Here is a 16,449-nt window from a genome sequence, read left to right as displayed (position 1 = left end):
CATTTTCTACGAGCCTTCTCAGGATCACGTGACTTTGGAGGTTTGGCCTGCCGTGAGCAAAAAACATGGCGGATGCACGTTCATTTTTCGGTGGAATATCCCATAAAACAAGATATTTTGAGGACTAATTTTTATTTTGACAACATTTCTAGTGAGAAATATACCATTTTCTTTTAAAATATGCTTTCATTTTGTACATACATTTTGTAGTTTGCTTGTTTCGTTCAACTTTTTCTCCCAAAGGCTCTGTTACGTTGGAGAAACACGTTAAATTTCATTCATATCTGCAGACGTGCGCGTGGGTCACGTGACTAATATGATTCTCTTTTTTTCCGCAGAAAATGCCATAAAATAAGAGTGATTGTGGACTAATTTATTTTTGAAAACATTTCTAGCATTATATATCCCCTTTATTTTCGTAATATTGCAGACATGAAGTTGTTTGTTTGTTACGTTCAACTTTTCCTCAAAGGATCTGAAAGCATCTGATCTTTTCCATTCATATATGCGGGCTGACGTGGGTCACGTGACGTGCCTTTCTCTTTTTTTCCTGTGGAAAATCTCGTAAAAAGGTACGTTGCGATTTACTAATTTGTTTTATTTACATTTCTAGGGACCCGTGTATAGGTTTTCTCGTTCCGTGTTGCTGTTGCGGCGATCAGGCTTTGATTGACATGTGACAACAAACCGGAAAAATGTTGAGTTCAGGGACGGACCAAAGAGTTCTTTAAATTGATTTTTCTGCATTTTAATTTATTTACACTACGAGTCTAATGGTGTGTGATAAAAAAACTATAAATATTATGATAAATGAGATGAAACAATTATTTTGATGGAGTTTATAAAATATTAGGATCTATTATATTCTTTTTTCTTTAACTGTCAATTTTTTGACGTATCTCATATATTATAGTATTACAATGAAGTGCTCTAATTTATCTGTTAAAAAAGGTTTCATCACTGTTTCCTGTAGTAATTCTCAATAAAGTTTTAAATAGGATATATTAAATAGGATATATTATCTAAAGTAAACAGGCTTTTAAGCCTTCAATTTGCCCCAATTGACATGAATTGCGCATTTCGAAAAGCCAGTGAACGCAGCGTCATACGGGCACCCCCACCCCACTCCCCCGGAAACCCCCGGATGAACCCGCAGGAAGGCGCGCGGCTGAAGAACTCTTGGACAGCTGGAAGGTGGGCGATGCTTTGAACTTTTCTCTGTAGAAATGTAATGTTTAGATTTGGGAAACCAGAGATGGGTTTTTAGTAAAAACGTGTTGGCTGTTTAGGATTAACGTTGAATGACGAGGCGTTTTTCCATCTTACATTTAAAAGGCAGCAGGATCACGGTGAAGGCCTCTTATGTATAGAGGACGGGGGCGGAAACGTCACGTGGTCTCCGCAGAGGTAAGTTTCCTTTTGGGTCATTTAGCCAGAAACGGGGGTCTGCAGCCCTTTAAACAGCTAAGAGCCTTTGTAATGTCTCACTGTCCAGAACTCAGTAGGACCCACAAGGTGTCTCTTCAGCCTTCAGAAAATCAAACACTCATTTGCATTTATGTTATTTTGGAAACTGGATAACTACTGGGGTTTACAAAGGCTTTTTTTTTTTTACACATTGTAGATTTTATGTTGTTAGTACATCTCAGCCAGTATTTCTTTAAGGGCCTATATCATGCAACATCAACGTTTTAAAATGTTAAAGTGTATTATAATGTTAATTCCTCACAAAAACTAATCCACAGCGGTATTTTGATCCATTCACGCATCTCTCAGCATTCCTCTGAAACCCTCTGAGCACCAGCCCCTCCCAAATCACAATAAGAGGGTCCTCACATTGTGACGTCATCATAAGTGAGGAGCAGCCTCTTCTAGGAAGAGCCTGTGCAGCTAACAGACACGCCCACTTTCTCAATGGAGCTAGCGGTGATCAGCAAAATGCTTTCATTGCACAATATGCACATCCATCTTTGCAAAAGTTTGGATGGAAGAAACGCAGAAACGCTGCCGACGCCGACTCTAGGTTGATGTCATGAAATAGGCGACACCCACAAGAAGAGAAAGGCGGAGCCTCAGAGATCGAGGAAATAGTTTATTCTAAATGGCTAGCATGGGATAGGCTCTCTAAATTGTGCGTATTGACCTCAAATTGATTTTTTGTGGTACGTTGTCAGGTTTAAAAAAATTCTTCATAAATGCTGGAATTTCTTAAAATATTGTGCATCACCGCTTGATAGATTATTGAAGCATTATGGGTACTGTAGTCAGAAGCCTGGCACAGTAATACTTTGCTTCAACTGTTGAGTAGATCACCAAGTTGAGTAAAGTTTGACTTATCTGACTGTTTTGTTTTGCGTGATGCCCTGTGTCGTCTGAAAAATAGGATATTTGTTTGAATTAAAAACATTTTTATTTTTTGTCAGAGAACCGCAAAGGAGGGGTCAAGGAGCCACATGTGGCTGTGGAGCCTCAGGCTGCAGACCCCTGGTCTAAACAATTATGGCTGATTTGGCTGACCACATGTAGTTATCCTAGCATTGTCAACAAAGTTAAAGAGCCGCTCCAATGGAAGTCATGTTTTTAAGATCAAACATTTTTCTCTTTATTGAGAACATTAACAAAAATATAAACACATACACAATAATATAAGATTAAAACTGTTTCTGAGTATTTATTCAAATCTCAATGGATCAGGAGAAGATGAAACTGATTGTCTCAAAAAGCTTATAGTTGCGACGCTCTAACTGCCATGAATGGGCCAAAGTCTCTACTCCGCTCCAATTCTGATGCATCCACTTGCAGACAAATACCGGTAGATCCATTAATGTCCTGAGTTCCCTTGTCTGAGCTGGTATCTGGCTCAAAAGTGTACACATGGATAGCTCCAATGTTGCTCATTGATTTTTTTTTTTTGCTATGCTAATGTCGGCTAGGGCTTGTGAGGTGCTATAAGCTAGCGGGAGAGAGAATCAACAAATGGTTTATGGGAAATTAGCAGAGGCAAACATCTGCACCACAGCTCTGAGGTGAAATTCTTATGAGCTGCTGTGCTGCAGAAAAATGTCTTAAAAAAAAACAAAATGATCGTAATTAAAAGAAACACTGGGAACGATTTTATAATAGCTAAAAATTCTGTTGGAGTGGGACTTAAAGTCCCACTCCAACAGAATGTCTGATTCCTGATTCTTGTATGTATGTATATACATAAAAGAACCTCATGTTTTTTCCCTTTCCTCTCTCAGACTGGTCAGTTATTTGGAGACAACATGTACAAATAGTTCCTGGACTGATCTTCTGCTAACTTTGAGATGGAGAGGCTGTCAGGTTCATCTGTTTCAGTGTCCTGCATGCTCTCCCTCCATGTTGGCTGTAGCAGTGGATGGAACTTGCTAAATGTACTGTTTTGAGAGCCAACTGGGGTGTGTAAAATTCTTTTCCACCTACATTTTTGATGGTATAAATGTTTTTCTTATGTAAACTTTTCTGTTCTTTTAGGCTCAGTGGTTATTTGGAAGATGCGTTTTTGACCAAAAACACTGTGGTGACCTCCTTTGTGAACTGCATTCATGGGGAAATAAAATATGCCTGCATATATGTTTTATTGTATTTTGTGTCATATCATCATGTTAATATACGACATTTATTTGTTTTGATAGAATCCTGGAGATGGGAGATGTGGAGCAGGTAAGTTTGTGGCAGCACCAGAGTCCTCCAAAAAGTCTTCTGGCAAAGTAAATGAGGAAGGATCGCAGTCTGCCATCGTGGAGTTTTGCTGAAAGGCCTGAACATGTTCCATCCATGCATCCATCTTCTTCCATTCATCAGGAACCAGGTTGTGAGGGCAGCAGTCTAAGCAAAGATGCCCACACTTCCCTCTCCTCCAGCTCCTCATGGGGGACCCCGGGGCCAGCTGAGAGACGTAGTCTCCCCAGCGTGTCCTGGGTCTCCCTTAGGGCCTCTGCCCTTATTCCTGTTGGAGTTTTTTTCTAACCCCTTATGTTTCAAAAGTTTGCAAACATACATTTTGGTTGAAATGATGAGGATCCGAGGATGAAATCAAGAAGGGACAACATCAGGGAAAGGGACTGAACCAACTGAACAGCTTCCTCTCTTCAGCAGACACATGTTCCGAGTACATATGTGTCAAAAACTGGTAAATACTCATTGAAGATGCATCCTTTTTGTGTAGTTTGTTTTCTCAGTTTAATACATTTTGATCCTTTCATTCTGCACAGACATCCTCACCATTCAGGCCGGTGGCTGGAACAAGCGGAAGTCAGAAAAGCTGGAGCAGACGTGACCAGAATGATACCTCCAGGTAAAGATTGTGGTAATGTTGTAGATAAATGTTGGCTTGTTTCTTTCATGTTACTCTCATGCTGTTGATGTGGAATATCTCTTGATTTCTTCAGTATTATTAATACATTAATCTCTTCCCACAAGGACCAATCAAAATGACCCAGAGAAAAACACTGAAGGGCTTTGTCTGAGCATCAGGAAAACAAGAATCAGCTGTCATCAACATATGGTAAAAATCTTTTGTAACCTTTGTGCTATCTTGTGACCCCACCCTCACATTGACGTGTTCTCCCTACCATGACAAAGGTGGATAAAGGTGGAAAGATTTCATGTAATCCATGGACACCAGTGAAGATCACAAATCATTGAAGAAAAAAGGTTCAGAGCACTGTCTAGTGGGTCTAGATGACCCAACTCCCAATGGTAAAGTGCCTAGGATAGCACAAGGGTTACACTTTCTAAAGTTGTTGCATAACTGATCAAGCATGATGTGATGGATTGCAGGTTATGGTGCCATGGTAAAGAACTAAAGGCTCTATGATGTCATGCTGCTGACCAGACTGTGGTTGGTGAAGTCCAGCAGCACTGCAGGTCCTTGAAGTGTGGTTGAAGAGCTCTCCTCCCAGCTTTTGGAAGGTTCTGCCCCGCAAAGTCAGGAGGTTTCTCTTTGTGATCTGCATGGATGTCCAGGGCTTGTGGCATTTATGTGTTTTCTTCTTCATTTCATTTTTAGGCAGCACAGAGTCATTGATGGAGAGAGAACATGAGGGACTAATTGTCTGCTGAGGAGGAGACTTTCTGCAGTTCAAGCCCCAGCTCCACCCCTAAAAAAAGGCTTATATAAAGGAAAACCTCATTTCAACTTTGTACCAATAAATGAATTTTAATTGAAATGAGAGATTTTTTTCTGAACTGCACCAATGAAGGGTTTTTCAACCTAAATTTCAACAATTACATTGTTTTTTACCTCCGTTCAAGTTTCTACAACACTAGCTAAACATTTCAGTGCTCACACCTGTGCTGAAGACACTTCTCATTTTAACTCAAACGTTTGGCCTTTGATTTGTATGTCCAACACCTTAGAATGAAACACTGACCTATTAAACTCATATAATGTGCTATGCATCTCCAAATCCTTTGTCAGGATACAGACTACATTTTAATTGTAGCAAGACTGAAGTAAAATGTAACAAAATGACAATGAGTTATCTTAAATTAGGGGTAAATGACATGAGAAATTAAGAATATTAGAAGTGTGGAGTGACGTGTATTTATCAGTATGTTAGCTGCAGGAAGGGTGCTGTCCTTGACACGTTCCTTTACTCAGACAGGATGACAGGTAGGGAAGGGGGTAGCCGATGATCTGCTCCAGTATCTTCAGCACTGAAGCTTCTACTGCTCTTCTTCAGTTTGATCTGAGAGCCAGACCATGATGCAGTTGGACTGGCTGAGCGGTAGGTTGCCAGCAGCTTCAGACGTGCTGATGTGCCTTGTTTATAACGTCCTGGATGTTAGGAAACCAAGTTAGATCAGCTGAGATGGGGATGCCCAGGAAAAGTAAGCTGTGAACCCTCCTCTATGCCTACTAAAGTCCAAGATGACTTTCATGGTCTTTTATCTGCTGATCAGCCTTACACTATACAGTTTCCGCACTTGTCTACAAAGTTCACCTCAGTGACCTTTAATAAGTCTTTGTTATTGGCAAGTTAATTACTTATATCCAAGACATGGAGATGTGGGTCTAGTATGAGCAGGATTTGGGAAATGGCAGTTGCCAAGAACTCACATGAAGTTTCAAGGTTTTTCCCTTTATTTGGAGGAAAAAAAGTTTTTGTCCTTTGTTTGTTGTGCAGAATTGCAAACCTAGAAAGAAATCAAGTTGAAAGAATTTATATAAATGTATTTGCCCTTCTTTTGACCCTTCTACATCATGAATATTTGGTGGCTGTTGCTTGGCGACTCTGAGATCTCTCCATAGGATTGACATGGGCTGGGCCTCTCAATGACCTTGATATGATTGTTCTTCAGCCATTCCTTGGTTGCCTTGGCTGTAGGTTCTAGGTCACTAACCTGTTGGAAGACCCATCCATGACTGATTTGAAGGGTCCTGGCTTAAGGAGGGTAGGAAGTTCTCACTCAGGATTTTCCATTAATGGCTCCATCAACGTGGTGACGTAGCTCTGTGCAGAAAAATAGCCACAAAGCATAATGCTTCCACCTCCATGTTTGACAGTGGGGAAGCTGTTCTTGGGGTCATAGGTAGCAATTCTCTTCCTCCAAACCCAATGGTTGAGTTGATGCCAAAGAGCTCAGTTTTGAGCCAAACATTCCATTATGCAGAATAAACTGATAAAGCAAACCCTATTTTTCAGTGTGTGATTTTCATTTTTTCATAAATCTTAGGACAATTTAGATGATAAAAGTAATAAATATATGAAAACAGTATAATACAGTAAATATGTAAATATTTGATGTGATGAACAATGCTTATCTGATTTAGACCCAACATGGAATATTTTATGACAGACACACATCAAGTTGTGTTATTTAATGCTCGTAATTTAGACACAAATGATAGAAATGTTAGGTTTATATGTCAAAGGGGCCATGTGAAAATTTTAGTGCAAATACGCATGCGTGCGCGCCGTGCACATTAAGCCACCCCACCCCCACGTATCCGCGCGCCGGTCGGTTGGTGTTGGGCGTCAATAAAGGTAATCTGGTTGTCGCGCTTTCTGCATCTCTGCACGAGCTAAAGAAGTCTCAAAGGTAAGAAATGTAAACACAAGAGGCAGTAATGAAAATACGTTATGGTCATCTGAATGTATTTTCATCTGACAGATGAATGCCGCTGTTGTTATCACTGAGTGTGACAGAAGAGCGGTGCTGAAAAATACGGCCTCCATCGAGAGACTGAACGTAACACGACTGCAGGTTACTATGATGATCATCATAGAAAAATGTATTAATTATTTGTTTCGACTGTATAGTTATTGTGGTGGAGCAGAGGAAGGGAGCTTTGTGAGAATCGGGGTTACATGATTAGCTAATGATTATGGCAGCGCTCGCGCCACCGCCGGTTTCCCGGCAAAAAAAGGAACAGTAATTTACTGATATATTAAAGTGTTATGATTGACCTATTTAGGGTTTTTCTCCAAATTTACACAAAAAACGTTGCAACAACGATCATCTGGACTTGGTTTTGTAAATATTTTAAAACAGTCTCTGTCTCAGAGACCTGGACTGACTGACTCCTCCCCCTCACGTTCCAAACAGGAAGTACAAGGAGCCAAAATCCTGTAGACTTCTAAAGAGAAACAACAGCTGTTAGTTAGTCATTCTATGGGTCAGATTAACCATTCTTGTTGTGATACCCTTTTCAACATGTTTTTGCTAATTCCAGTTATTTGTTTTACAAAACTGTTTCTTTATCACAAGTTATTCAAATTATAGACTGACCAACAGATGCCCCAGTAATAGCATGTGCCACCTTGAATGTTTGTTTGACAAATTCCACCAAGCTCACTTTCAGTGGAAGCAGTGTGGACTTTCAACAAGCTTACTCCTGATTGGCGACAGTAGTTGCCATAGAATTGATACTCAGATCAATCACTGTCAACTGGCTCCAACGTGGTGACGTCTGTATCACAGAGAAACGACGACAGAATTGAATTTGTTATGATGGATCTGGAAGGAAATGGGTGACGTCACACTCGCTCAGACCTTTTCTCTGATCCAGTCAAACTGCTTTTTTACCAGTTTTATTCCAGAAATCATTTTGGATAAGAGGAAAGACATCTTCAGCTCAAAACCAAATCTTCATGACCTTTTTTATAACTTTTCTTTTTAAAATTCAGAAATAATAACCTGCACATTCTTACAAAACTGTTAGACTTCAATTGCTACCTTAATTTAATTGTAAAACTAACAACCATTGTCATTAATATGGCAATATTTTCCCCAAATCTTATCAGAATGGGGAACTGGAGACATAAAAATTCTGCTTTTCCTATTTTCAGCTGACTCTGCCACGAGGCGCGACAACGTCTTCCATCAACTGTGATCGCTGTGGCCGCCAAAACATCCAAATGTAAGGCGGGCTACAAAGATTTCAGGCCAAAAGAGAACGCCTCACATGTGATGAAGTGTCTGTATTGGTATGTATTTACCATCTGTGACTCAGAGTCATTAACCAATTGTCGATCTGTTCACAGTGTTATATGATAATTTAAATTTTGACGATGACGATACAAAAATTGCTGCCCAACCTGCCAAAAAGTCCCGTCTCTCACCACACACATGTTGTGCCCCCTAAGTTGCCCTAAATTCCCTGATCAAGCAGAAACGTGCTTTGACTGGATGAAGGCCTTGTATCAGGTATACTGGTAATAATAATTTTACATTCACCTCAGTCTGTTGTTGTTCCTCATTATTCATGGAAGCTTGATGACACGACATCTTCAATCTGCTTGAACTCTAGTTTGATTAGAAACTTTCATTTGTGAACCGTCAGCAGATCTGGTCATGTCTCACCAAAACAACCACACTAATCATTTTATCATTTTCATCCATTAAGGTTGGAAAAACCAGCAGCCCTCCAGTGCTTCAGCCGTCCAACCATCAACCGTTTCAGACATCCATCCTCCCACCACTTCAGCCCCACAGCCGTCCACCAGTGTCCCAACTCCTGACATTTTACTATCCTGGTACAATCTTATTTTTCTGCACAGTTAGCAAAAATGATATGTTTTTTAAGATATTCCTGTGTTTTTTTATCCTCAACAAATGTTTCTCCAAAGAAATGTGAAAATACAGAATTATTCATCTGGTGGTTATTTTTACACTTTTCCTCAAATCTTTAATAAGAAAGAAATAATTCAGTTCAAGTTTACTTTAGCTTTTCTTTTTAATGGGCATTACAGTTGATATAAAACATATAACATGCAATTAAAATGCTTTGTAGTTAAAAACATTTTACACACTATTAAAAGATTCTATAAAATATTATTTAAAAAGAATCCTTTCCAAGAAAATGTTGACTACTGTATATCTTCCCATAGTAGCCCTGGCGTTTATTCCATCACAGACAGCACAGTGATGGTTAATGGGTTTATTTTGCGGCGAAATTTCATCAAGAAATGCAGACAAACACCAGCAGATGAACATTTCAGGATTTATTCAAATGATGAGAACATTGGATTGTGTTCTGATCAGCACTGGCTGTTGATGTTTCTTTTCTCCTTGAAGCATCAGCCTCCGTATCAAAAATCATGTTGGTTGTCATGAGCATCTCTTTCCTGGAGACACCCCCACCTTTCCGTCTTTGTGCAATAATTCATGTTCAAACCAGTTCTTCTAAGTTGTCGCTTTTCTTTGCATTTCCACCAGTAAAAAGTAATACGACAAAATGCTTGCAGAATTTGTAAAGATTTGGATTTTGTATTATTAATTTGCCTTTTTTAGTCTTTTATTATAAAATAACTATGCATTATTACTTTATTTTAACTAACACATTTATCTTAGTTTACAGTAGTTCTCCTAAACGTCTCTTAAACAAGTTTACACTTTTCATCTTTCAGAATGCAGCCGTGTGATTGGAGGAAAAGATTAATATGCAATGAGGACATTTAAAGAAAAAAGGAGCAGTTTTTATTTTACATTATTACTATTTTAAAGTAGAACTCTAACGTATATAAATGCTTTTTTATTAATTTGTTTGGCATATTTACTGTGTTAGAGTTCTGATGATTGTTTTGAGTGGTAAACGTTTTTATTTTATTTATGAAACCCAGATGGAGTTAATGGAGTGCTAGTCATGTTTTATGTTGTATATATTATTAATGAATTTATTTATTTATTTTGAAGTGCCTATTTGCAAGTAAAGAAGGCGGGGTTATGGTTAAAATACGTGCGGACAATCCAGCAACGTGCCTCTTCAACATGAATTTCCATCAGTTTTTTTGCTTGGTCGCAAATAAATAAGTCCAAATAATAATCAGCCTAATTTGTTTTTTTGTTTATTTAAAATTATATAAATCTTTTCTAATTTTGTCAATAAAAGGACAAAAGGGGTAGATGATGGATGCATGTCCAAGTTTTATTATTCATGTTCTACAAGTTGTTAGATATTGATTATTTGATGCTTTTGTGCTATGCGTTAAAAATCAATGTAATATTGTAATTATTCATGAATATTTGAATAATACTAATATTTCCTACAAAGGATAATTGACACTAATCAAATTAAAAACAGTCGTCCTGTAAGCACTGAGTGAACAAACTGTAGCCCATCATCTATCACTGTTTGATTGAACCTTCTCTACTTTTCTTGCAGGGGGGGGGGGTCATGGCCTCTACGCTGGATTCCAAAAAAGAGACAAAAAAACCCCGCCCTCAACCCCCACTCTTAGTCAGACGTGTTTATTTTTTTATTTACAATAATAAATAATATACTATGTACATTTATTTTGTTTTACTTTTTTATACTTAGTTTCCTTATTTCCTATAATATTTATTAGTAGTTGTTGTTTGTTGATGTTAGTTATTTTTAGCCCCTTTTATGTTAAAATAGACGTAAATGATCCAGATGCAGATATTCTAATATATAGACAGATTTATGAATGAATTATTCTCAACAGAAGTTCAACGCTATTGTGGTAGCAGTTTGACTGTTTTACTGTAATCTGTCGTGCCTCACCCACTGTCCATCCCATAAAAAAGAACAATTCTACATCATTAACCTTTTTTTATTTTTATTCATATGGCACATTCATAAATACAAAGTTATAAATCATACCCCCCATTTTTCTAACTTTATCAATGAGTTCAAACAAAACATGAACACAATAAGAAACTCTGACAATGAGAAAGCATTTAAAACATTCAATCTGTGCGTCAGTTTCAATGTTTTTGTGAAAAATTTCATAATAATCCCCTGGTTTGTTTCTTTCTTGTTGCTTTTTGGAATTGTTGTTTTGAATTGTTACAGTCAATAAAGTTTGAATAAAAAACAACTGCAATCTGTCATGCGACAAGGTACCTTCGCTCTGAAAAACATTTGATGTTTTGTTTCTTTAAGTACCTGCAAAACAAAAAGTTTGCATTAGTAATGGAAACATTAATTTCTGTAAAAAATAAAAATAAACACCTGTTTGTCGCTGGGCTTATTTTTAAAACTTAATCTTCCCGATAAACGTGGGAGCAATCACAAAACCAGTTTAGAGCCAAACGTCTTTTTTTATTATTTACAGTGTATTTCTTAACTCAACTAGTTGATGTTGAAAAAATACACTTGCATGGACGTTACGACAGAGTACATCGGTCCCTAGAAATGTTATTAAACGTAAATATTAAACCTCAGACGATCTTATTTTACGAGATTTTTTTTCCACGGGAAAAAAAAGAAACTCGTGTCACATGACCCCACGTCAGCCCACAGATATGATGGGAAAGATCAGACATTGTACACAGCATTTAGACTTGTAGTGTGAATACTTTAACATGTAAAAGATTATTGAATAAAATAAATCGCTAAGTAAATTTAGAGAACTCTCCAGTCCGTTCCTGAACAACATTCTTCCGGTTTGTTTAAATGTCCTTCAAAGTCGCAACTACACAGCATGAAACCTATACACGGGTCCGTAGAAATGTAAATAAAAATAATTAATAAATAGCAACGTACCTTTTTACGAGATCTTCTATATGAAAAAAGAGAAACTCAGGTCACGTCACGTGACCCACGTCAGCCCGCATATATTTATGGAAAAGATCAAACGCCTTCAGATCCTTTGAGGAAAAGTTGAACGTAACAAACAAACTACGAACTGCATGTCTGCAATGAATGGATATTATGAAAATAAAGGGGATATATAATGCTAGAAATGTTTTCAAAAATAAATTAGTCCACAATCACTCCTATTTTATTGCATTTTCTGCGGAAAAAAAGAGAAACATATTAGTCACGTGACCCACGCGCACGTCTGCAGATATGAATGAAAGTTAACGTGTTTCTCCAACGTAACAGAGCCTTTGGGAGAAAAAGTTTGTCGTGGGTCCCACCAGGGAATGATTGGGCAGAGGCGCCAAGGTGAAAGTATTCTTGACTTTAATGCAAGAACAGAGCACACCAATTGCTCCACAAAGGTTAACCAACATAGACTTCTCCAATCCAACACTCCAAATTCTCCTCTCAGACTCTCCAACTTCTCCACTCAGACTCCCACACTGACAGCTGTATCTGGTTCTCTCTTAAGTGGCAAGCCCCTCCTCCTGGGCGTTGCTCTCCATCAGTCCAAAGAGAAAACAGGGAGAAGTGTTTGCATTGTTCAACAACATAAATAAACATACAGAAATAAACAGTTTCATTCAACTAAACATTCTGTGTCGTGTACAGAAAAATAACAATAATCATCAATAAAAATAAATACAAACAGTGACCGATGCGTCACATGACCCAGGGTGTCCATGACCACTTCCGGGTTACCGGGTTACTTCCGGGTAAAAAAAACCAACGTTAATGTTGGCGTCGTGTGTGCTTCGTGTTAATGTATGCATGGGGATGGTGAGTCGGCAACCTAGTGTGCACCCAGGGCTACCTGCAGAGGGACAGGGACGGAATGAAAAGGGTAAGCTGATGTAAATGACGTGTTACCGGGTCCGAGCGTGCGCGTCTATGCGCACGTGTGTACGTGTGCGAGCGTGTGTGCATGCGTGTGCGCCTGCAGCGGCAGCTGACGGTTCTACACCGTCACATCATCCCCCTCCTCTGGGAGATTGGCGATGTGCGGCAATCTGGACAGGAAATCTGCCACTATGTTTTGTTTTCCGGGACGGTGACGTACGTTAAATTTGTACGGCTGAAGCGCCAGATACCAGCGCGTAAGCCGGTTGTGGTGGTCCTTCATGGTATTTATCCATGTCAGGGCCCTGTGGTCTGTCTCAAGGTCGAATTCTCTGCCAAGTAAGTAGTACCTCAAGCTATCCAACGCCCACTTAATGGCAAGTCCTTCCTTCTCCACAGTGGAGTACCTTGTCTCTCTCGGCTGCAGTTTCCGACTGAGGTACAGGACTGGTCGCTCTTCACCTGGGTCTCCCTGAGCCAGGACAGCACCAAGTCCGACTGCTGAGGCATCCACTTGGACGAGGAACCTTTGATCAAAGTTAGGACTCTTGAGAACAGGACAGGAACACAATTTATTTTTCAATGCTTGGAAAGCCTGTTCACACTCATCTGTCCAGGTCACGGGGTTTTTCTGCCTCTTCTCTGTAAGGGCAGTGAGAGGAGCTGCCATGGTGGCGAACTGATGGACAAACCGCCGGTACCATCCAGCTAACCCCAGGAAGGAGCGTACCTCTTTCTTGGTGCGTGGTCGAGGGCAATTGCGGATAACTTCAACTTTATCCACCTGCGGACGCACCTCACCACCTCCCAGCAGGTACCCCAGGTAACGAGTTTCCTTCCGGGCCCACTCACACTTGCTCACGTTTAAGGTCAGGCCTGCATTTTGTAGTTTCCTCAGGACCAGACGCAGGTGATCTAGGTGTTGCTCCCAGGTGTGACTGTAGATCACCACGTCATCCAAATAGGCTGCACTACAGTGGTTACATCCCTGCAGCACCCTGTCCATCAGCCGTTGGAACGTGGCTGGTGCTCCATGCAGACCAAAAGGCATAACTGTAAACTGAAACAGTCCAGCAGGTGTTTTGAACGCCGTGTATGGTCGACAGGTGTTGCTGAGAGGTACTTGCCAGTAACCCTTGCATAGGTCAAGAGTGGTGATGAAATTAGCAGCCCCGATCTTCTCCAGCAGGTCGTCAATCCTCGGCATTGGATATGCGTCGAACTCCGAAACGGCGTTCAGTTTCCTGAAGTCGATGCATATCCGCAGTGAGTCGTCTTTTTTGGGAACGATCACCACCGGACTGCTCCACTCTGAGTTGGACGGCTCGATGACACCTAGCTCCAGCATCTTCCTCACCTCATCGTTCAGCCTTCCCACCAACTTCTGTGGTACCCGATAAGGCCGTTGCCGGATTGGTCGTCCATCTTTGAGCCGTATGGAATGGCTAATGAGTGTAGTTCTTCCTGGCTGTGCAGAAAAAAGAGATGGCGTTTCACGAAATAAGTCCATTATCTGTGTAGTCTGTTCCGGAGGTAAATGTGACAGAGACGGAGGGGTTGAGTGAGTCAGTGCTCCCAGATCAGAGTCCAAGTCTTCCTCAGTCTTCACAGCTCTGACGAGCAAAGACTTCTCTGTTGGATGGTTAGCACCTTCCTTCCACTCTTTAAGTAGATTCACGTGGTATGTCTGCTTTTCTTTCTTTTTGTCAGGATGGTGCACCTCATAGGTGACAGGTCCCATCCTGCGGAGAATGGTGTATGGCCCTTGCCATTTTGCCAGTAGTTTGCTGGTACAAGAGGGAAGAAGTAGCAGAACCTTCTGACCTGGTAGGAGTTCACGGTGACGGGCCTGCTGGTCGTACCACGTCTTCCGACTCCTTTGGGCCTCTCGTTGGTTGACTTCTGCCTCTTCCCTGTACTTTGCCAACCGTTCTCTCATCTCCAGGACAAACTGGATCACACCCCTTTCTGAGATCTTTGTGGATTTGGCCTCCCAGCTCTTCTTGAGGAGATCCAGTGGGCCTTGGACATCCCAGCCATAGAGGAGTTCGAATGGTGAGAAGCCTGTTGAAGCTTGTGGGACTTCCCTATAAGCAAACAACAGGAATGGTAGCCAACGATCCCAGTCCTTCCCTGTGTCACTCACGAACTTCTGCAGCATCCTCTTCAGGGTCTGGTTGAAACGTTCCACCAAGCCATTGGTCTGTGGGTGGTACGGTGTCGCCTTGATGGCAGTGATGCCAAGCTGCTGTTGGAACAGTTTCATCAACCGAGAGGTGAAGTTGGTTCCTTGGTCTGTCAGAATTTCATCCGGTATTCCTACTCTGGAGAAAAACTGAATTAACGCTCTCATGACTGCAGGAGCTGTAATGGTGCGCAGGGGAAAAGCTTCTGGGAACCGTGTAGCATAATCACAGACCACCAGGATGTATTCGTGACCGCTACTGCTCTTAGGTAAAGGTCCAACAATGTCCATGGCTATTCTCCTGAATGGAGTGGAAATTATAGGAAGTGGGTGTAGTAATGCTCTGTCAGACTTGTGTGTTATTGCAGTTTTCTGGCAGGTAGGACATGTTGCACAGTACGTCTGAATGTCAGTGTACATTGATGGCCAGAAAAAACGTGAACTAACCCGCAGATAGGTTTTGTGACGACCCAGGTGACCCGCCCATGGGAGTGTGTGCGCTAAGTGCATGACGAGTGGCCTGCAGGTGGTTGGAAGAACTAACCGTAGGTGTTCACCTTCAGCTGCATACAGAACATCATCAGCAACAATAAACCGCACATTCCCCAAACATTTGTCACTCTCTGTTGTCACCTTGGCAAACAATGGTTTTAAAGTTTGGTCTTCTTTCTGCAAAGCCGAAATGTCAGCTGGTATGTCAAATGTTTCTGCTGTTGTTGTGATCTCAGGATCCAGCAACTTAAGTTTTTTCTCAAACCGTCTTTGACGACGGGATTTCCTGGGCATTTCTTTGCCTCCATCAAAGAAATCGTCATCCAAACGTGGAAGACTTTGCATTCCCGCTTTAGCCTGAGCTCTAGTTAGCACAGGTGCTGAGACAGTAACAGCTAGCTCATCATTAGCTTTAGCTGTTTCAGTAGCCTCATTTAATAAGTCCCCCAACATAGGTAAATCACACCCCAAAATTAAATCAACAGGTAGGTTCTCTACCACCCCGACAGTCAAAAGATAGGATTGTTCATTTATGGTCACTGTTACATCCGCTTTTGGGTACAAATGTTGGTCGCCATGAACACACACAACACTTGTTTGCCTGCTATAATCAAGTCCACCAAAAGGGATTAAACTCTGTTTGACCAGAGAAAAAAAACTGCCCGTGTCCAACATAGCAGTAACCTGCTGTCCGTTCACAGTCACCTGTTTAAGTGGCTGGAAAGTGTCTTTGTCCATGTGCACAGGCCCTGCTCCTGTGACAGTCTCTGGCCTGGGTGCGTAGCAAGCACCTGTGAATTTAGTCTTGCGGATTGGACATACAGAGGCTTTGTGACCAATCTGCTGGCAATAG

At 40.8% G+C, this 16,449-nt stretch overlaps 1 protein-coding gene and 2 long non-coding RNA genes across 7 annotated transcripts in view; 2 read left to right on the top strand and 1 right to left on the bottom strand.

The window, feature by feature from the left end:
* mycbpap (mycbp associated protein) overlaps positions 1–16,449 on the bottom strand; it is a 59,158-nt gene that overhangs the window by 13,334 nt on the left and 29,375 nt on the right. The gene's annotated exons all lie outside the window — the stretch shown is intronic.
* Positions 135–5,192, top strand: LOC110015228 (uncharacterized). Of its 3 annotated transcripts, none has more exons than XR_013651576.1 (10): positions 135–151; positions 1,089–1,194; positions 1,336–1,407; positions 3,243–3,419; positions 3,496–4,153; positions 4,236–4,318; positions 4,444–4,528; positions 4,606–4,722; positions 4,804–4,950; positions 5,033–5,192. It is a non-coding gene; the product is annotated as an uncharacterized LOC110015228 (long non-coding RNA). The 3 variants fall into 3 exon arrangements; XR_013651570.1 differs by lacking the exon at positions 135–151 and adding an exon at positions 456–572; XR_013651580.1 differs by lacking the exons at positions 135–151; positions 3,243–3,419 and adding an exon at positions 456–572 and having other exon boundaries at positions 3,657–4,153.
* Positions 6,956–9,039, top strand: LOC144987901 (uncharacterized). Its single transcript, XR_013651604.1, has 4 exons — positions 6,956–7,068; positions 7,141–7,233; positions 8,319–8,456; positions 8,876–9,039. It is a non-coding gene; the product is annotated as an uncharacterized LOC144987901 (long non-coding RNA).

This window comes from Oryzias latipes, chromosome 1, assembly GCF_053564925.1.
Source record: "Oryzias latipes strain Hd-rR chromosome 1, Olatipes_Hd-rR_3.1".
In the NCBI taxonomy this organism is placed as follows: domain Eukaryota; kingdom Metazoa; phylum Chordata; class Actinopteri; order Beloniformes; family Adrianichthyidae; genus Oryzias; species Oryzias latipes.
Note: the sequence above shows the minus strand (reverse complement) of the source record. Positions and strands in the feature narration are given on the sequence as shown.